General features: G+C 33.5%; 1 protein-coding gene across 1 annotated transcript in view; it reads right to left on the bottom strand.

Annotated features, from left to right (window-relative positions):
• Nucleotides 1-24,094, bottom strand: part of LOC123530249 (A disintegrin and metalloproteinase with thrombospondin motifs 9-like) — a 151,327-nt gene that overhangs the window by 112,158 nt on the left and 15,075 nt on the right. The window lies entirely within an intron of this gene.

Raw genomic sequence — 24,094 nt, 5'->3', positions numbered from 1 at the left:
CTTTTTGTACTACATGTATACATATCTATTATTGAAGAAGTGTAAATCGTTTGGTACTAAAAAACTGATGGCTAGGAGAACTGATATTCATGATAATGTTTGAATGATGCTGATAAGACTGGCTCTGATGATAATAAAATAACTGATAACAACAATGAAAAGGATTAACATAAAGATAATGATAATAAAAAATGATGATGATAACTGTAATATGGAAGATGATGGACATGATCATAAAAATGATGATAATGCTGATGAAAATGATGACAATGATGATAATGCTGATGATGAAAAAGATTATGACAATTTTGATGATGATTATATTGATGCAGTAAGGAAGATCATAGTCAAAATGCAGTTGTTAATGATGATGATGACGATGATGATAACAATGATGACGAAGACAATTAGGAAGATTTAGTCAAAGAAATGATAATGATGATGTTGATGATGATGACAGTAACAATAATGCTAGACTTTGAGGATGAAGCAACTGATATTTACAATGCTGATGATGACACACAGCGGTAATAGTTAATGATCAATTGCTTATAACTTGGAGAAAGGGTAATCAGGAACACCAGGAACGATGCAGCAGAATGTATCAAAAGAGAAAGGAATGAAAACATGTGTATCTCCAAGAAAGCTGTTTGGCTCTAAAACACTGTTTCTCATGACTTAACCATTTGTTGAATATGAATCATTCGGTAAGAAACCACATCAATGTTCACCTATATTATGTATGTTTCATGACAAATATTGCATCTCAATGTGCAATCACAACCAAAATAGCATTTCACGCGAACATCTACATTCCACCCAAATTTTCTTCTCTTTCCATGCCAGTTGGCTGTCACCCTCTACAAACTGCAGAAGAAATGCAGTAAATTTTTCTGACAATTCAATGCTATTCTAGATGTTAGTGAAGCATGTATTCATAATTACAAACTTTTAACACTTCTCAAGGCCAAAATGGGATTCAAACATGTCATACGACCATCTGGTAATAAGTAACAACCACAGCACCTAAACAGTGATGTCTCCATTATAGTCTGCACTTAACAGCCCAAGTTTTTCAGTTTTCCTATTTACTTGAACATTCTCACACTTATTTGTTTGTTATAAATATATTTTTTTGCAAGTTTTGTTTTCACCTGCCCATCAGTGATATATGGAATACTAAGTATTAATATTTGAGTTCCAGAGAGAATACGTACACAACTGTTTTTCTCATTTACATCATTATCCCAAGTTTTTTTCTTGTAATAATGACGAGAAGCCTGTTGTTGTTGTTTGTCTTTTTTCTTCCCTTTTGATCCATGCGCACTCTTTCAACCGGCTTCTTGTAAAATATATACCAGTATAATCTTCAGCTTCCAAAAAATGTACCCAACTGTGGTATCAAAATTTCTACCTGTTAACAATACGAGCAATTCTTTTTGTTTTATGTAATAATTCTATACAACTAATTGATATATATTATTTTATAATCATGACGGTTGAGTTATTGTAAGCCATTGCCAGCCAGAGCCTGACACCTCCCATGATTCAACTTCAGAAACGCAAAAGACTGCACCATTTTATAGCTACTTAATTGGCCCATATTCCTCAGTAAATATCCCTTTCGTACTTATAAAGACAAGACCATTGTCAAGTACACTTGAAGCAACAATTAACCACTGGAAGAAATTAACAAGGAAACATTTTCAAAACTGTTAAGAATTTGGCTCCACAAACTAGAAGGTGCCTGAGACCTTGGTAACCCTTAAGCTGATCCTCACATGTTGCAATTCAAGGACTTATGAAATGTTTACATATTAGTTCGAACTTCTTAACTTAAAAATTCTTAAACTAAAACTCTCTTCAATTTCTGTTTAAAGAGCTATTAATGCTGAGAAAAGGTTCTGAAATGTTCTCTTGACACTCAAACCGGTGAGGCAGCCTGCACTTTTCAAGGTGCTAAAAAGCAGAAATTTGAGAACATGAAACATAATTATGTCTGACCTTCATCTCTGTGAGAAGAAAACGTTGCAAAATTCCTGCAGATAAGCACCTTCACAGGAAATTTCCACTCAATTACAGTGAAATTGTCAAGGATGATTTTAAACATTACAATACAATCTCATGAAACTAAAACCCATTTTGATACTCTGGTGTGCTAAAACAATCCATTTGTGAATACATAAATTTAAAACAAGAACAAAATTGTAGAATTTAACTGTTTAATGTTATATCTATCTCCAGTGCGAGTTCATATTAGAGCTAGACCGAAGTGCACTTAAACTGCATAATATTATATGCATTCCCAAGCCATTTTGATACAATTTCTGGTGCTAAAATTACCTATTTTTGAATACATAGTGCAGAAATTTAAATTTTCAACAAGAATTAAATCTTTATGCTATTTAACTGCTACATCTATTCTTAGTGCCAGTTCAAATTTTAGCAGTCAATAACTTAAACCCAAGTGCACTTAAAACTGCAAAATTTAATTTCTCTTTTTTTTCAGAAACAAAAAAAAAATTACGCTTTTTGTTTTGTTTCATACTTCATACTTAGGAAGCAATTTAACAACTTCCCTTTAAAAATCTGATGAAACGTGACCAAAAAAGCCTAGTCCCTGTGACACTTAGACAAATAATCTTTTTCCGCAGGATGTCAGGGAGTAATTAAAGCAAAATTAGTACGGAGAGAGTTGTCATATATCATAAACCCACTATAATTGTTACTATCAGTTTCCAATCTTAGCAATTTAGTAATACTTAATCTGCAGGTTAAATAACAAACTTAAATAAATTACTGTGAAAAAACGCATGCGTGCACATAAGTAATATTAAATACCGTTAGAATCAAAATTACTACATACATACCAAATTTTTACCTTTAACAGACTCTCAAAAGTACTTTTTTGGTGGCAAATCGTAACTGAAATTCTAACCCTGACATTTACCTAAAACAGCAAAAAAGTTTAACCTTTTCTACAATTTTTTAAGCCAGACATAAAAGAATGTGCGTGTGCCAAATCCTAATTTGTCAATTTGAAAAAATTCCTGATTTTACCTCTGATGAAGTATCGACAATGGACCCATCCAATTATCGCCAACAGTGGACATACTAATTACTGTTTTTATAAAATTCTGCTCCCGATGAACTGTTTTTTTACGGGGATGACTCTCGCTCTTCAATAGTAAAGAAGACGAAAATATTTTACGCATTTTAAACATGCCTTTTGTTGTAGTTGGTGGTTTATCGAAACTTGTGTGGTCACCGACACTTTGTAAATATATGGAAACACTCAAAATAAAGTACATATAAGTACACACATCTTTGAAGTAGTTTTTCTTGCATTAAGCAATAGATCAAGTTTCAAAATAATCAATTTCTGTAAAAGGGACGGGCAATAAAAATGACTACCGGTAATATTTGATGATGGATTTAGAAAATCTTAATTTTTTTACAAATTTAAACCTTCTTAATAGCAAAACATTAGATTTATCTTTAGGCTGCACTCTTGCACAGCACATATATTCAGAATACCTGCCAAATATGCAGGTACAAGACTATCGAGAGGTCGCAAGTTCAGCTCCGAGGCAAGGCAAAATTATGTTCTCTGTGATGATTTTGTCAGAAAACAGTATTCTGAGGTAATTTTTTTTTTGTATCTCTGATTAGTTCCAAAAAGTTGTCAGTTACTTACAGAAGACAATGCAATTTACTAGTGAATGAATACTGAATGAGGAACACCACTTAATTAACTGTTCGCCATGGGCACAACTTACCGTAAAAACTCGAATATATCACGCTAGCATGTATATTACGCACCCCCGATCTTGTCTCAAAATCTTGGGAAAAATGCTTACATTGGAATATATTGCGCACCGAAAAACCAGTCAGAAAACGTTGATTACAAAGTCGAAATCTGCCATTAGCGGCATGCGTAAAAACGATTTGTCTTGAAAATCGCAATTGCTGCATAATCGGTTACAGACAACAGTGACAATATCTGACAGACAATCAGCAGAAAGCGAAATCGCCATGCGCATGCTAAAAATGATTCTCGGAAATCGCAACTGCTGCATATCGTTACGACAACAGTGACATATTGACAGACAATCATCAAAAGTCAAATCGCATTCGGCTGCGTAAAATGATTCTTGAAACGCACTGCTGCATAATCGGTTACAGACAACAGTGACAATATCTGACAGACAAATCAGTCAGAAAGTCGAAATCGGCCATTAGCGGCATGCGTAAAAACGATTTCTCGTGAAAATCGCAATTGCTGCATAATCGGTCAGTGACAACAGTGACAATATCTGACAGACAAATTCTTTCTTAAGTATTTGAGAACTTTCTCAAGCTGTCAACACCTTAGCACACTTTAACTGACGTGTGAACAAACATCTCATAATTATGGGATAATTTGCTGGAAATAAAGACATAACAAACAATCTGTTTTAATTGCTTATATTTGAGCATCCTTTAATGATCAAACACCTACAACCCGGAACCGTGAAATTTTGTATTTTGCCTAATTATTAAACTGACACATTATCCGGTGCTCTGGATATGTACGATACTTATTAACTAAATTTACAAATACAAAAAAAATAAACTCGCAATTTTAATAAAATCAACTTTACCATATATTATCAGAGGTTCCATTCCATACATGTTTTTAGACCCACCCAATAAAACGCTCTTCAAGAGGAGGTTAAAAAAGCACGGCCCAAAATGTAAACACATGACAGTTGACAAAATTGTCCGATTGTCGCCGATATTTTCGGGTTTTCAAGCTGGGAAAAAAATGTTTGAAGCTCTACCTTGGTATATATGATGCATCCTATTGAGAAAATGAAAAAAATCGTAAAAAAACTGCGTCATATATTTGAGTTTTTATGGTAATTCTGTGAAAAAAAAAAAGAACTGAATATATTATATACCCAAAATATAAAAGTTTAAAATTTAGCTGTTTAATTCTTCTTTGAAGTAATCCTACAGTTGCAAAAGACCAATGATCAATTTAAATAATTATGTCTCTTTCAAAAAAAAGGAACAGAAAAAAACTTTTAAGTAAACATATAGATGGGTGGGGTATGGTAACATTTCTATCTGAATGGTCATATTAAACCTCTATAAAGAGACAATTATGAACTTATATCTCTTTGATTATACTCAACAGCGGAAAAAACAAGCTGACCACAAATACCACATAAACCACAAGTATCAAAATACTAGTTTACACACGGTATTACATAAGAAGTACTTTCCATTGCCCACAATAAATCATTACAGTGTATACTTTTTAATTACATAACAACAGTCTTCTTGTGTTTAATATAAAGTTTTGCTCTAGTCATGAATAATTTTTTTTATCAAAATTTACATTTCTGATAAAATCAGTCAATAAAACCTACTTTTTTTTATTTCATACACAGGTCTTCGATCTTTTCTTGTAGCAATATCTTCTTTCTTTTTCTAAAAAGGGACCTTAGTGTTAAAGAATGATGCTCTTTATGATAAATTCAATAATTCCCTAATCACTTATTGTTAACTGTTTTTATAGAATATAGGACTATCATGATATATTTCTTTCTTCATGTGCAAACTATACAAAAATACATGAAAACAAAGACCCAACTGCGATATTTGACATTCCTAAAGACTGCTAGATCTATACGCTCAGGCTGCCATACTATGTGTATTGATACAGTACCTATAAAACAATACAAATAAGAGAAAAGATAAATACTCTTTGATCTTCCGTGGACTTCAGTATACTATTATCCTTAGTTGGTTTTGATCTCTTTGACCTGAATACATGCACCCATATAACCACAATAACCGCAGAAGAGATCCTTAAATAAAGATTTCTGATTATCACAATTTCCCATGCAATGCAAGGTACCGATACTTGAAAAAATAGAACATTAATTACTGTCAAACTGTATTAAAATGGTTCTTATCTACAGGGACAAGATAGGCCGTAAATTGTTGTTGTGAGGTCACCGTTTTCCTAAACTATTGTGTAATACACTGGGATTTAACCAATAAAGCTAATTACCAATTTGATAAATTGTTTTACCCTGATCAGGTAATCAGTTAAGTCGACCTGACAGACTTCTCAGTGTAGCTATGTGTTATATTATATCTGGGGGAAAGAATACCCCAAACGGTTTTTAATTGGAGGCCATTTTTAATTAGATTTTGAAAAATGTCTTTTAAATTTTCTTTGATATTTGTGCAGATCTTGCAAATAAAATGTACATAATGAGGCAGAATTTGTTGGCTTTTTTTTTTTTGCATAATTAGAAATTCCCTGAAACATCAGTTGTACCTTATAAATAAAATCTTTGTTTGAAACAGATATTTCAGTAGCTCATCAAAAAGAAAGATACATTGTGCCAAATAGTTTATTTTAATATAAGATTACACTAGATGGGAGACAGAAATCATTAAAAATGTAGGCCTATAACTATCTTAATATCTCTTCACTTTTAAGTCTGTAAGTATTACTTAAAACAATATTTGAACTTGTCAAGGTAAGAGAAAAACAATTATTTGGTACCATATAGGACTAACTATAGTAAAGGAACCAGCATGGGAGCCATCTGGTTTAGTCGCATAATGGCGGACAGGTTTTGAACACTTATTTTTCATTTGACATGACCACAGAGGTCTAAGTTTAAATTTCATTGTGGATATATTTTGGACATTTTGGTAGAAAAGTTGTATTTGGTGAAGTGATACTCAATTTTAGTACGAGTATACAGCAGTGTAATTCTGATGTGATTTTACAGTAAGCAAATGTGACAAGAGAAATCTCTCTTAGAAGATAAATAACCCCTACTTTTCTCTTCATTTTATATCAGTTTTATCATAACTCTTTAAAATGAGGTAAGGATTTGTTCTCTGAAATGGGTCTAGCTATGTTTGGTAACTCTTTAAAAATGTCAGTTTTATATAGAATATATAGGGAATACTATTTAGGCATGTGTGACCTATATTTCCTTATTAATGCCTCCACCAGGGGTGTTACATTTTGCGAAAGAATGGCATTTAATTACTAAGGCCCTAAAAGTAGTAGGCCGGGCATTAACACGGTAGCGTTCTATTAATAGGAACAGATTCCATTTAAAAGGGTACATATATATGAGAAAATGCTTACAAAACTAAAAACTCAACAAAAATCTTCCTCTCGAAACCTGAAGTATTGATAAAAAATTTATTTTTGGTAAAAGCAATAATTTGATCCATTCAGCTCAAAGGTACTTTTTTAAAGTCTTTTTTTTTTTTTTGATGATAAGTGTTCATTTTTAAGAATTATGAAGTGTTATGATTTTGAAGATACAGTTTGATAGTTTAAGTAGTTTTCTCAAAATAAAACAATGTAAAAATCATTTTTAGTAAGTCAGCACAACTGTTGAATCATTAAATCATTTAATCTTTTTATAATACTTTTGAAGAAGTTATTTGATAATTAAATGCTTACAAAAAATCTTGAAAGCAAATAAATTACAAATAACAAGATTTTGTCTTGCCACTAACCTCATAATCTTAATTACTTTCAAAAATTAATGACTTAATATCACTTGAACCCACCTGCTAAAAGAAATTTCAATCCCCCCTTACTGTGTGACTTCTACCTACTCACCTTGCAATAGACTAGCTCCTGGACTATGATACATTTTCCCTTTAAAGTCTTCTTTTATATTCATATTCTTGGGAATGGAGCCAGTCTATATCTCATTTCCACTATTTTAGGATTGCCATCAATCAGTGATAATCTAAACTTCATCTCCAAATAGACTGGCATTTGACTCCTATGAAATTAACATAAACAAGAGCTGTCTCCATAGGATGACACATGCCCCTGATGGCACTCTGAATGAATATGGCCAATGTTAGAGTTTAGGACCTTTGACCTACGGACCTGGGTCTTGCACGCGACACATCGTCTTACTGTGCCACACATTCATGCGTAGTTATTTTAAAATCCATGCATGAATGACAAAGATATGGACCGGACATGCCCATCATTGCACTATCATGAAATATGACCTTTAACGTCTAAGTGTGACCTTGACCTTTGAGCTACAGACCTGGGTCTTGCGCGTGACACGTCGTCTTACTGAGCCACACATTTATGCATAGTTACTTGAAAATCCATCCATGGATGACAAAGATATGGACCGGACATGCCCATCAATGCACTATCATGAAAAATGACCTTTAACATCTAAGTGTGACCTTGACCTTTGAGCTACGAACCTGGGTCTTGCGCGAGACACGTCGTCTTACTGTGGTACACATTCATGCCAAGTTATTTGAATATCCATCCATGGATGACAAAGATATGGACCGGACACGCCCATCAATGCACTATCATGAAAAATGACCTTTAACGTCTAAGTGTGACCTTGACCTTTGAGCTACGGACCTGGGTCTTGCGCGAGACATGTCGTCTTACTGTGGTACACATTCATGCCAAGGTATTTGAAAATCCATCCATGGATGACAAAGATATGGACCGGACACGAAAATTGCAGACAGACCGACAGACGGTTCAAAAACTATATGCCTCCCTATCGGGGGCATAAAAATCACGATTGCTTTCAAAATGTTTTATTACCAGTCTTGTGGCAGGTCTTAACCTTCCCCTACAACTCACATGATCAATTTCTTATACTTGGAAAAAAAGACAAACATCCTGGCATGCGCCTTTTATAATAACTAGCTATTCTAAAAAGCTATCTATAGAACAAAAAATCTGATAAAAGTCTGAAAATATACATTTAGTTCTACGATAATTTCTTATTCATATTATGTAGAAAAGAAAATTATCAAGTTCAGAATAATTAAGAGATTACAATCTCTTGTTTTGACGTTCTTTTTTATGAAATATAATCAGAAAACTATCAGATATCATTGGACACTTACACCATATGTAATGAAAAACTTTAAAAACTGACTGAAAATGAGTCATCTGTTCTTGTTTTTTTTTCACACAAAAATATACAAACATAATTTTGCTATGAAAATATGAACCCTTATCATGCTGGACACAATTGATTCTGCCTTTGTGACCAGTGTAGATCATGATCAGCCTACACTTCTGTGCAGTCTGATCAAGATCTGCACTGTTCGCCATTCAGTCAATATCCTTTCGGTAAGCAACCTTTTTATAACAGTTAATGGTACTGTCCAAACTGAAAGATGGACAAGTTCATTATAGCAATGTAGCAGGGTTAGGGTTAAACAAGCTCCAGAAAGGAAATTTTAATGCATCATCAGGCGTCTTCCGAAATCAATGCTCCTGCAGTCCCCGCAGGACTCGGTATGATTATAACTTCTATTTCCAAGGCGTCTTTCAATCCTAGAAATCTTTGATATCTTCTGAACTGAAGTATAGATTATGAATAATGTGAAGAGGTCTTCTATAGATTTTATTACCTCATCTGCATTTTCTAATTCCTCATGCTGCCATCAGCTTCCAAGAGAAGAATAACCATGGAGTGTGCTGACTGAATACATGCTGAATGCTAATGCTAACAGGTGTTACGCTCAAGGAACAGGTAGCAAATGTATGCATCTGACAGAATATCGGAGAAAAAAAATTTGGTGTAAAATTCTGCCAGGTTGCTTACACTTCAGAAATTCACTAATCTGGGCCAAAGACAGGAAACTATTTAGCTTTACAAATGATACATTAAGATAAATGCATTATAAACGAATATTATGATATTTATATCTTGCCTAGGAGGTAAAAAATTTACTACGATACCAATATCTTTCTACTTTTAGAATTTGTGGCTGAAATTTAAAAAATTTAAATCTTGTGATTTTTCAGTTCACTAGACGTAAAGATCACTCCCTTATTATCGTAACATTTGCGCTATAAACTCTTTTGGATAAGGAGACACTTGCATGTGACCTCTGGCAGAGATATGATAGGATTTGAACCAGTATGGAATTATAATAATGTAGAGCAAGACCTATGATACAAAAGAAGCAGGCCACCTAAGGAACTGCCTGATAAAAAAAGTTTTATTACAAGAATATGTAGCTCTCTAAAGAAACATCAACTGTACAGAATGATTTTTCACTATTTTGGACTTTTCCTTTGAAATTTTCAAACAAGTATCATTCTGTGTTCATAACTGACACACTATATCCACACGCTATATCCCAACCCTTCTTCATCCAAACACTTGCAAAATTATTTCAAATAACAATTTTCATACTCAACAGGACTGTCTTGAAACTTGTCAGCCAACAGGACTGTCTTGAAACTTGTCAGCGAAAGTTCTCCCCCTGGAAGTATCGTATTTCCATCTCATAATCTGATCAGGCCCTTAAAGTGGCACTCGTCTGGCCTGTCGAGACTAATTTCACTCCTTCTTATTGCCTCAGAGCTTAAAGTCAATAGCTCTTCATAAAAGGTGTTTTAAACGTATTGACTTTCTGCATTAAACTGACAAATATTCTCCATAATTACGACTATTAATAATATGATGATCCAAGTGATGAAATCCGAGAACTAATTAGCACAACTAAGACTTTAACCTTAAAATGGACTTGGGTCTTATCTTATTAATAAAATTCTAGGGGGGTAAACTATTCTCTAGGGTAAAAGAATAGAAAAACAAATGAAAATCAATTTGCAAACAATTTTCAAAAGGATATACCATGACCAACTCATTAATCTTTTGAATCGTTTAAACTATTTAACTGCAATAATGTTATGTCGGCAAATTTTTTACTTAAACTTGATTGTAATATCATTTTTTTTGTGTTGAAGACTTCACTTTCATAGTTTTTCTCTTTTTATTTATAACTTTATGATTAAGTGTATGATTAATTGTCTTAAAGCATGCATTTAGTTTATACATAATTTTTTTATATCTCTCAGTCACTTCCTGCAAAAGCCAGCAAAAACAAGGTCATAGCCCAGGGCTCCAACTGCAACCTCTGATGTTGGAAAGCTAACATCTTCCTGTAATTGCTGCTTATGGCCTAAATAAAACAGTTAAGTTTCACTTCACCTACATTATTTGAGAAAAAAGAAGATTCATTGATCAAATAAACATAATCATTTATATTCCCCAAATGTTTGCCTACTCTGAAATCGATCCCTCTTGACCTGATGTACCATATAATTTTATAAATCAGAAAAAAAGAATATTAAATGGTTTTATTTTCATACAATTGGTGCAAAAGACTTTCAATCGGAATCAAACAAATTACGATTGAAGCAAATGACGGCTTAAAAGATTAGGATTAAAGCAAACAAATGCGCAAAAGTTAGGTACTTTCTTTCGCCCAAATAACACCATTATAAAAGTGAATTTTATCACTACATCTAAATCTCTACGAATTTAAATTGCTTTGGTATTAAACACTTAATCGCCAAATCGTAAGACAAATTAAAGAACATTTAAATCTTAAAATAGCCGTGTTATTAATGACTCCTATTGTGGTCATCCTATATAAGTGATACGCTTTAACACATGATCAAAGACATTTGCAAACATTTTTAATCTAATTGGCAACTACCTTAAAATTAGTCGTAGAACGAATACGCTGACATTTTGAGGGTATGACGGCAATTACAGATAACGAAATAAAAGAATAATCAGTTAAGGAAAACAAAATACTCGCCTTGTATGTCAGTGCAAACTGAACTATGAATTTATTAGTGTTACAGGCATATTCTTGAACCATGTCTCGTAGGTATAACCGCAATGCAAATTTTGGATACCTTTCAAATATGGCTAAAAGATGAAAGACAAGACGATTTAATTCTTGATATGGTAATATTTCTATTCTGCTGTTAATATCATTGAAAATATTCCAGTAGGATCACATGATGAGGGCATGACACCCGCCGTTTCGAAAGCACAGTTGACCCTGTTCTAAGAAGTACCTACAATTAAAGACGACTACTGTAGAACCTGCATTGAAAGGTCACCATTTTCTCTTCCCATTTACCTACAAACTTTACTTTAAAAGGTCCTCTTTTTCTATTCCTGTTTACTTAAAAACTGTACATTAAACAGTCACTATTTTGTTTTCACATTTAAGTATAAATTGTGAAATTTCTCTTCCTGTTTACCTATGAACTGTGCATTAAAATGTTGCCAATTTCTCTTCCTGTGTACCTATAAACTATGCATTAAAATGTCACCACTTTCTCTTCCTGTGTACCTCAGAACTATGCATTAAAATGTAGATAATTTCTCTTCCCATTTACCTAAGAACTATGCATTAAAATGTAGCCATTTTCTCTTCCCATTTACCCAAGGACTGTGCATTAAATGTCATCTTTTTGTCTTCCAGAGTACCTAAACTCTGCATTAAAATGTTACTTTTTTTCTCTTCCTGTTTACCTGTTATGAGATAAACATTTCTAATTTTGATTTTTTACAACAATTTAGAGATTTTAACAGTAATTTATATAGCACAAAGATCCTGCAAACACCATCTTCTAGTAACCTGTTTGATTAATAATTTTCTAAACATTTTTAACAAGTTTAATGTAGCGTAAATGTACGGCATTTTGCTGCATCTTGTCGATTAATCTTTGGGTAGACGAGTTAACTTCCCACCTGTTTTAATGATTATAATGATTAGCAAGCAAGAGCCTAGACCCTACTTCTTTATCATTGTTTTTTACAAGAAAATACATTACTTTTTTGTCAATTGTGAATTTTTATCTACAGTTTTTACAGACTCTATTAAAATTTATTTCCAGGGTTTACACATCATTCTTAGAATGTGACCTTGCCAAGGTCAAAAACTTGCTCAAAACAACCAGTCACACACTAGAAATTTGATACTGGTCCCCAAAATGGAGAATGAGTAAAGAATGTGAATGTGACCTTGCTAAGGTCAAAGATTTGCTCAAAACAACCAGTCACACACTAGAAATTTGAGACTGGTCGCCAAAATGGAGAATGAGTAAAGAACAAACTCTTTACTGTTCCAACGGAAAATAAAACCATAATATAACTATTTTTTAATAAATTCTAGGAAAAAAATCTTTTTCAACTTATGAATTAGAAATGAAATTCTACAGATGATATTTAGTTTAATTTTTTTTTCACTGTTTAAAATAAACAAGATTACACAACTTTAGGAAAAACGAAAAAGATTCTAAGAATATACAAAAATAATTTGTGGTCATTCTTACTTTTATCATCATGAACTATAATTAGCCTGTATATGACCAATAAATTTCAACAAAAAAGGTTTATTTTTAACTTTTTAGCTGTCAAATCAAAAAATGATGTCGCAATGTTAAAAATAGCAAGAAATATTAGTCATCCATACAATTATGTTGTGGACATTGACCCTTTGGTTATACAAAAACATATATTGTTCCAGGATACAGTGTGCTCAGCTTGGAGGCTATTATCAGCTACAATCATCAGGAGTTTGTAATGAGGTAATTTGTAGGTAAATTACAACTGTCAAACTTCTAACACTTACAGACTTCCTCAAGTGAGAATACAGATTTCTTCCTCTCACAATTTCTTTCTTGACATGTTTACCATTCTCTTGCACTAACACAATCTGGTCTTCCTAAACTTTCTTGAACTTGAAATAAAGTTTCTCTCCTAAGTTTCACTAATTCAATATAAAGGTGGTTTCAAAACAAAATTTTATAAACAAGGAAAGGAAAGCAACTTTGTTTTCATATTTGAAGCCGAAGGTATAAATCTGTGTTGATTTTTTTGTTTCTCACGATTTCTTTCATAAATACAGATGCGGGTGTCCGGTACTTTAACATGTGTAAATCTTGAGTTCCGCTCAACCCAGGGCTAGAGGGTGGGAAGGTAGCATGTTTTTCCACTACCATTCATGAACATGCTCAATCAAACCGAGCATGCAACGTTTTCATTTATGTCATGTTGGGAGACCTGTACACTGGTTTTTCTACTCTTCTTTGTACTATTCAAAATAAAGGAAAAAGTTTATGTCACTGACTTTTAAAAAAAAATCTGAATGATTAAATCTTTGAAAAAGATAAACATAATTTTAGACGATTCCGGTCAAGCCTCTAATATGAATAGAGATTTTCTATTTCAGCTAATAATTTCAAGATATCATAAGAGCTCTTCTGATGACTCTTTGATAAATGTTCAAGTATGTAACACTTTAACGTTTTCAATAATATCTTTATTTATATCTTTTTTTCCTAATCGGTCAAGAACCTTGTGAAAGGATCGAGGAATGTCTTTTTTATGTTAAAACCTGTTAAATCATAATTACAAGCTCATGTATCAAAAACTTCCCCGGTAATGAAAAAAACAGGAGTCAAACAGACCAGTAATATCTTCTCATCTTGTATACTCTGACACTCGAAGGTAACCAAAACCCTCATTACCTTGATGGGAAAACTTATCAATTCACTTATAAGTCCATTTTCTTACTCTGGTAATATTCACTATCTGTTTTCTTCATCTAAACCAAAAATTGCCGAAAATATATGTTTAATGAAATGTATTTCACAAAATCTTCCATGAACAAAATTTTTTCCCCTCAATAAATAGGAATCTTCTGCAAATAATATACTAAATAAACTTCAGCATTATAGGTAGATACATCAATTTTAAGTGCAATGCAGCTACCACTTAAAATCTTTAATAAAGCATTAAAAACATTTTAACATGTACATGTACTCATAATTTCATCAAAAAAAGAAGCAATTATTTTTAGTGCAAAACTGACCAAAATCATAGGTGAATGGCCGAGACAGCGGTTGACAATTATGTTGCTTTTACCTAAAAAAAAGTAGGATATATTCTTTTGTAAGCCTGTATCATTTTACCCCATGAAAATTAATTTCATTGACCAAAAGGTCAGTTGATGTTTCAAATAATAGTCATAGGTGTTAACGCATCAATGTTTCACAAATAATTATCCAGCAATGTGTCAAATATCACAAATAAATGTGTCTCACAAAGTAAATTTCATAAAAAATTGCCCTAAAGTTACAAACCACAAAATTGTCAAGTTAAAGAAAATTTAACCACAAGAGATCATAAAAAACATTATGATGATATTGTTGAAATGACACTTGCAAATGTGATATTTGTATTTAAATGAATGTTTCGATTTGCATTTGGCAATATGTTTTTGGCTTTTATTCGTTTTTTTCTTATGTCAATTTCAGATTTAGTTATCGATTATCGATTCATTTCCGGGGAAATAGCAATATTTTTACAATTAATCTGTCTAAGATGAAAGTCCTGATTTTCTTTTTAGATCAAAAAAGAAATTAGATCAAATAAAGTTATTTTTTGTAACAAGATGATGTATAATGATAAATTTCTAAAATTTAATGCTAATTTTTTTTTTAAGCGCAATTATATAGCATGAGTCATTTTCAAAATGTTACGACCATAAAGTCATTCATAAAAATGAAGGTTTCACAGTTTCATTCATAATACGCGCTCGATTCGATGACAAGATAAATGGCATTATGAGTTGTTCGGCAAACAAGCAAATAAACAGAAATTCCAGATTACCCTAAACTACTCTGAATAATTTCTGTGCGAAGTTCACTCATATATCATGTAACACTGGACCAGAATACCATAACCTTGGGAAAGATTCAAACTCGCCACCTCCGGCTTCAGCAGCTGACACCTTAAATTCACTACATCATCGAGTCGGAAAAATAGTCCTCAAAAAGATACATGTGTTTGTTCCACAATAATACAACTGACCATGTATTTTGTTACCGGTAGTTTGTCTGATGATACTTCATCATAAAGCATAATTATACTCAGCATATCAGAATTTTGCCAGACCTTCATAAATCGGTACAAAAGTAGATATACTATTTTACTTTGATGTGACGCTACTGTTCGTTTCACAATTGTTACTTTTTCAAATGGAGTACATACCTGGTTTAATATGATAGAAAATAATTCAGTTCATTCATTATAATGATAAATATGCCCAACGCTAAAAGTAGTGGGAGAAGACAGCGCGCCGTATTTTACGCAATTATTACCCTTTTGATGTAGTATGTCAGGTCATTTACAACATTGTCGTCTAGTTTTGCATTCGCTGTGTTCTTACTGACCTTATGCCCCGACAAAACTGTGCAAGGTCACTTGTGGCAAACCCTGTACTTAGACAATTTGATAAAATTACATAGGTCTGATATGCAAGACTGTCATAATTTATAGAAAAAAAAAAAACCTAAATGTCTCTTAATAGCAACCCAGGTGCTGAACCCATGAAATATGCTGATGCTGCTGAGGAAGATTATGATGACGTGAATGATGAAGACATACTCAGTATAGTCATTGTGGTGGCTGGTGATGGCAATGGAGGTGATTCATCTATTGTTAAGACGCCTTTTCCTAGTGTCAATGATGATGATGATGATGATGACAATGATGATGATGACAACGATGATGATGATGATGATGATGATAATGATGATGATATTGTTGATATAATTATATATATGAAGAGGAAAATACTATTATGATAGAAACACTTGTTGAAAATGGCAAATGAAGAACATGATGATGTTGAAGAAAACTTTTGTCTTGGTTTTTAATGAATTTGAAAATGGTTATGACTATAATGATGATGATGATGATGATTTTTGAATTAATGATGACTAAAATGAGGAAACTGATCATAACATCATTAACAAACTATTTGATCTATCTTGAACAGAAACAAGAACCAAATGGACAATGATGAATAGCATGAAAACAGTTCAATGGCATTTGGGAGCCATTAAACATACTGATGTTGTATTTATCAGCAATAAATGGGAACTGATAAGGTACTCATTAACTGTCGGCATATTGCAGCAGATTGATCAAGGTATATATATATACAGCTGATCTACCAGCAATATAAATACTACAATATGAAAAAAAACAAGCTACGCGCAGACATGCAATGCATGTTTGCAGGTGATAATACACGAGATCTGCACAAGTAAAACCAGTAGCAGCAGCTGCTGTAATAGAATGGCATGTATATATCACAAGTATGTTTGTTTGTTTTATTTGATGTGAGGCTTCTCTTTATTGTTATCATTATTATGAAGGCATAAACATCTGAGTGCCGCTGTACAAAAACCAACATTTACGGGTTTGCAATCAGCGCACATCTAACCCAACATCCAGGGGCCTGAGGGGTGTACACCACCATATGGGCATGGTTGTGTTGGGGGAGAATATGTATCAGGCAGCCGGTTAGCTCCGGTAGAGCACTTGCCCTGTAAGTGAGGGGTTCCGGGTTCAAGTCCCAGACTAACTACACATTTTTCTCGCTCTTGTGACATTTGCACCCCACGTGTTCATTTATCAACTGAAGCACTTGTATGCAACATGGATAGGCAAACAGCATAGATCCAGATGAGATTGCACGGATGTGCAGGCTGTTAACCTAACCAGTACGTGTTCCTGGATTCTCTACCAGTACAAACCTGTTCTCCTCAAGTAACTGCCAACTTCCCCTCAAGAATCAGAGGTTGAGAACAAATGATATCAGACACAATGTCTTTTATCAAATTGTCACAGAGAACGAGGCAAGAGATCATAAAACTGTCTGCCTGAAGGTCACAAGTTTGATCCTCTTTCAAGATAATATTCTCTTTGGCAACTGGAATCTAAGTCAATTTGAGCTCCATATCATGGTCTAAATAACTGTTTTAAAAATTACTTTCAAGGAGAGTTCAATTTGGCAACTAAAGTTACTTAGCCTTATTACTACTTCTAGTCACACCATTGGTCTATACACTGAACAGCGATATTTAGTCGCATAACTGAAAAAAGGCAAAAGACGGGTATGTAGTTTGTACAGTCCTGGCCGCTAACTTGGAGGTTGTGGATCTACCCACACTTGGGTAATAACTGTACTTATAACACACTAATACATGTGCATTTTCAACTGTCACATTACTGGAAACTTAGAAATCAAGATTTTTTTCTAGAAGGAAGAATGATTGTTATCAAAACTGTATCTTGCATGAAACTCACTTTCCAGCTGAAAAAAAATCTCCACATACAATATAAACATTTCTGAAACAAATTAACACCAAAACAGCAAGCAAAGTCTAAACATTGCCTGCAAATTCCAGCAAGAGTAATCAAACATAATCACAGAATCAGGTGGTCTGGTGAACTCCGACCTTGTTCCTGCAGAAATCATGGAAACGGCTTTGAGACAAACCAGACACATGGAGTGTGCCAATCTATGGGGTTAATCATAAAATACCAATAAAAATCAACTTCCTACTGTTTCATTACTTATACACAAGGAAGCAACAACTTAACAACAGAAGTTTGTTGGTCTTGCAATGTTTTACTGCAGTTGCTGTTGTTATTGTTGTTGTTTATACAGCCTGACAGTTCTTTGGTAAAGAGGCTGTTGTTTGTCCAACAGTAAACTGTCCACACATCAAACTTAAAAAGGCCTTGTAATGTTGTTCTGCTTCTCCACCTCTGACTCATATAGTGAAGTTGTAAGTAACTTGCAGAGAACAGGTTACTTCTGTTAACGAATCAAAGAGCACCTGCCAGACTGGTTTACTGACTGCTGTATAACTGCTGGGAAATGATATTAAACTCAACAAAACAAACAAATTTATTGCAAGACAATATTCAGTACTGCAGACAAGTGGATAGTGCCAACATAATAATTACATCAGAAATGTCAATTTTTGCTAATTCTCATCAAGGCTGCTATGCATTATTACTGCCACTGGATTTCATTTACCACATTATCAGCTAGACAACTGGACTGATGCTGAAACAGACGTTTTACTGATGTAATGAGCTAGGCCTCGTGCCACCATATTTTTTTCCATTTTTATATGTTCCAGTGACATTTGTTATAGTCTGGGAGTTAATGATTCATTTTCCAAAATGGGGACAAGGACACTAATTTTCTACAGCACTGTATAGGAATCAGACCACTAATTTACAAAAGCTGTGAAGTTACATAAAAAGTATTTCAAACTGAATAAATTCATATTTAAAAACTTTTAGGATTGCAAGGATAAACCAATGCACCCTGAAACCCCATTTTGAGGTCACACAGAAGAATTACTACAAAATACAATGGCTAAAAGAACTTCCGAGCTGTAAATAAAGCATTTTGCTCTTGTACCAATACAAAACATACAATGTATGACACTGTACGAAAATACCAATAAATCTTCCTAGAAAGATCACTTTATGAAAACAATTCTTGGAATGCTTTTGAAAGAAACGTAATTAACAACTTTGAAATCGCAAAAGTTTCTTTCAGTTATGATATATCAAAGAACAGGGGTAAACATACAAACTTCATTTCCTTGCGTAGGTCTGCGTACAGCCATGCTTTATAATTTCTTTATGCTACATTAGAGACTGACACTATTGTTTTCTCTTAAATACAAAGACAAGTTCTCTCAAGTAGACTAAATGAACATGTTATCTACCTTTTTGCCATTTTTATAGAGCACAGAAGCAGAAAATCAGCAGTTTGTTTGACAAGGTAATAACGCAACTAAAAATAGAGAAAAAACTGTCAATCTGACCCAGAACAGTTACTTTTCACCATAGTTTAATATAGTCCTGGTGAGTCACTAAATGTTGAGCGTCTAATTTTTCCCTCCACTTTCCATGGAATTTTGTAGTAAGTGACACCATATAAAATCATAACGGATAACCTTTAAAAGTAGTAGTTATGCAGTATAACTGTATATAATCTTTGTAATGATAAAAGAATGTTGTCAATTACATCAAAAATAGTGTGTTGCACTTTCAAGCATTTAAAATGATGGTCTTCTGTGTGTTATTACTGTAACATCAATGTATTATGAATTCCAACAAATCATCATCATCTCCACAGTTGTATTCAAGTACAGAACAGAATTCTGCCTGTTTGTTTCTTCTATAGCACACGAAACACTAAGGGTCATACTAAGGACGTTTAGAAATTTTCAAGCTTTCAAGGAAGAGTTTTAACCTTTAGCCTGCTGGCGGCAAGTCATTTGCGACCAATGCAGACCAAGTCATGGTTTGCAATGTTTGCTATTCAGTCTGTAAATTTTCAGTGAACGCCCATTCAAATAATGAATGTTATTGCCCAAATTTAATGAAAGACCAGTCCATTTTAGAAATTTAGCAAGGTAAAGGTCAATGCATCTCTGGGCACTATTTCAAGCATATGAAAAGCCTGCATATAACTACTGCATGATACTGGGTGAATCAGCTTTTTAGCTCTGTCAATATGTAAGAACTGTATAAACAAAGCAGGGTTTCAAACACAGAGCAATGTAAGGCAAGTGATTTGAAGTTAGAAACATTTAACAAGGCCCCAAAATTTCTGTCCCATAATGTAATCCAGCGGTAAGATATTTGTTTTCAGCTTCAAAAATAACAAGGTAATCTTCCTGAGTCTTTTTTTTCTAAATATTCATACTTGTCCAACATTTAAACTAAGCTGGAAAAGTTGTAACGAGTAAGCGAGTAATCTGTTAATAATTTTCGTTATTTAAGTAGATATACACCGTATTTAATATCAATACCTCTAGTCAACAACCTTTAATCATAGCAGCGGTCAAGTGCCTGCAAATATACCGAAGTGAACTTTCTCATAGATTTATTAAAGACATAAATTATACGGCTTACAGTTATTTTTTTTTTAATATTAATATATATCAAATTCATACATCAGAAATTATAAAGAGCTGACATCTGCTTTTTTTAATTATACAGCATCGCTACTTTTAAACGATCATAATTCTGACACAGGCTTGCTTTAACGACTGATAAGAAATCTCAAAAAAATTATAAAAACAAACTTTTAACGGTTTCATTGAGTAAAAATATGTATTGAAGAGCATTTAGAACCCTTTAGGCAATATCAATCTAACCTAAAAATCTCTAGTCCCAAACTAAGATGATAATCCTGCATTTTTATGGATAAATTTGTGCACAAAACCTGCATGAATCTCATTAAAAAGGTGTTATCTGTCAAATGAAGGTTTTTCAATTAGGCACATCCTTTCCACTTAAGATGCATTTGATGCAGATCACAAATTTTAAGTAGTAGGCTGAACACAAACATAGGCTGCTGTGCAAAGGGGTTCTAACCTTAGATTCTACCTTTTCCCAGATGTATGTTAGAATTTCAACAAGAATTATCTTTAAAATAGTTTTAAAATAAGCAAATGAATATAACATGAACTAGCTTCTCGTTGATGTTACTGGTATAAGCAGCTAAAAACCTACTATCTCACATTCTGATCGCACTAATGGGTGGATTAGGGGCAGGGTGGAGGGTTGGAGTTAGGGGTAGGGGGACGGTTGGGGTTTACATAATAGTTGTGCTCAATGCTAATCCAGACTGGAAGAGTTTTTTAAAAAAAAATGAACTGACTGGGTTTTTTTGGTGTGTGTGTGTGTGTGTGTTTTCTGAATAAATGATGAATAGAAGTTATCAAATCATAATGTTTTCACTTCACATAATATAATTTCTAACATTTGAATTTCAAAAAGTTTTTAGACATTAATTTAAGAGGCACACTGCTTTGGAGATCATACTCCCCTTTAATGTTACCTCCACCGGAATCACCTCAATAATACTTATGCATATCCATTTGACCGATATGGGCATTTTTATATCTTGACCATTCATTTCATCTTCTTCATTTGATTGATAACTAAAAATTGTTTGATTTGAAGAGGAAAGAGGAAAGATATCTCTATAGACAAATAAAACGCCAGTAAAAGTCAGAATTGACAGTAAAGATGCTTTTAAAGTCACATGACTGACGAAAGCCTGTGTTCTCCGACTTAATTCAAATGAACAATCATTCACTGTCTTCAACCATATGTTTCAAGTCAAAACATTATAAAGTGGTTAAATATTCTGAAATAAAACTCTCAGCACTTTAAACTAAAGTTCAAGAATTCCTGAGGAATTCCATATTTGCCTGTAATGCCTATATAGGGCACTTTCACTTGTATATCTGACAAACCACATGGTTTTGATGTGAGACACTCATTTCCAATGAAATCATAGTATTTCAAAATGCAGCAAGAGTGCCAGACTGTCACAAAATATGCCTGTCTAAATATTCAGTTACGTAAATTCAAGGGCCATAAGCCAAGAGTGTCTGGGGTGCTTTGGGTGGTTATCAAACTTGGCCGAGATATTATGCCCGCAAACATTGTCAGCAAGTTTGGTGAAGATCAGATAAAAACTGTTCAACGTAGAGAGCAGCATGACAAGGCTAAATTGGTAGTTTTTCGAGTAATTCAAGGGCTGTAATCCAAGAGTGCCTGGGGCGTTTTGGCTGGTTATCGAACTTGGCTGAGATATTATACCCAAAAACATTGTCAGCAAATTTGGTGAAGATCGGATGAAAACTGTTCACATAATACGCCCTGCTCTTTCAGAGACGGGCATATAAAAATGCATGAAAATTAAAACAATTTTTTTCATTTATGTTGGTTTCATCTGAATTGTTTTTAACTCAATGTTTACATCAAAAGATTATAACTATTAACACTGAACAAAAACAAAACAAGCCCTGAAACAAACATTACTGTGACCTTTTAAAAACTCTAGTGATAAAAATGGCAAGGGTTATGTCATTTGTTAACCATTTTGGCAATTATTAGTCTTAAATATTTGAGTATCCATGCAAAAAAACTGTTGAAAAGACTATCTGGACATCTGTTGTACATCATCGCCTTACTTAAAATGACAGCAACTTTAATGAAGATAAAATAACTCCCCCACATCCACTTCCTTCAATAAAAAAATTCTGACATCCTTAAATTTTTAACAACAAAATTTATTTGCTCAATGTCATACTGACATCTAATTTCTTACGCATGACTTTTTATGGTAACTTTCTTATGGTAACTAAACTTTATTAAGTAATGCTTATAGTAATTTTATTAAGTAATTCTTATGGTAACTTTCTTATAGTGACATTCTTCTGGTAACTTTCTTATGGTCTAACATGCTATCTGATGGTGACTCTTAAGGTAAATTTCTCATGGTGACTTATGTTGACTTTCTCATGGTGACTTATGGAACTTTTATATGGTAACTTTCTCATGGTGACTCTTATGGTGACTTTCTCATGGTGGCTTATGGAACTTTTATATGGTAACTTTCTTACAGTCACTTTCTCATGGTGACTCTTATGGTGACTTTCTCATGGTGGCTTATGGAACTTTTATATGGTAACTTTCTTACAGTCACTTTCTCATGGTGACTCTTATGGTGACTTTCTCATGGTGACTTATGGAACTTTTATATGGTAACTTTCTTACAGTCACTTTCTCATGGTGACTCTTATGGTGACTTCCTCATGGTGGCTTATGGAACTTTTATATGGTAACTTTCTTACAGTCACTTTCTCATGGTGACTCTTATGGTGACTTTCTCATGGTGGCTTATGGAACTTTTATATGGTAACTTTCTTACAGTCACTTTCTCATGGTGACTCTTATGGTGACTTTCTCATGGTGGCTTATGGAACTTTTATATGGTAACTTCCTTACAGTCACTTTCTCATGGTGACTCTTATGGTGACATTTTCATGGTGGCTTATGGTAACTTTCTTATGGAAACTTTCTTACAGTTACTTTCTCATGGTGACTCTTATGGTGACTTTCTCATGGTGACTTATGGAACTTTTATATGGTAACTTTCTTACAGTCACTTTCTCATGGTGACTCTTATGGTGACTTTCTCATGGTGACTTATGGAACTTTTATATGGTAACTTTCTTACAGTCACTTTCTCATGGTGACTCTTATGGTGACATTCTCATGGTGACTTATGGAACTTTTATATGGTAACTTTCTTACAGTCACTTTCTCATGGTGACTCTTATGGTGACTTTCTCATGGTGGCTTATGGAACTTTTATATGGTAACTTTCTTACAGTCACTTTCTCATGGTGACTCTTATGGTGACATTTTCATGGTGGCTTATGGTAACTTTCTTATGGAAACTTTCTTACAGTTACTTTCTCATGGTGACTCTTATGGTGACTTTCTCATGGTGACTTATGGAACTTTTATATGGTAACTTTCTTACA

This window comes from Mercenaria mercenaria, chromosome 13 (assembly GCF_021730395.1).
Source record: "Mercenaria mercenaria strain notata chromosome 13, MADL_Memer_1, whole genome shotgun sequence".
NCBI lineage: Eukaryota > Metazoa > Mollusca > Bivalvia > Venerida > Veneridae > Mercenaria > Mercenaria mercenaria.
Note: the sequence above shows the minus strand (reverse complement) of the source record. Positions and strands in the feature narration are given on the sequence as shown.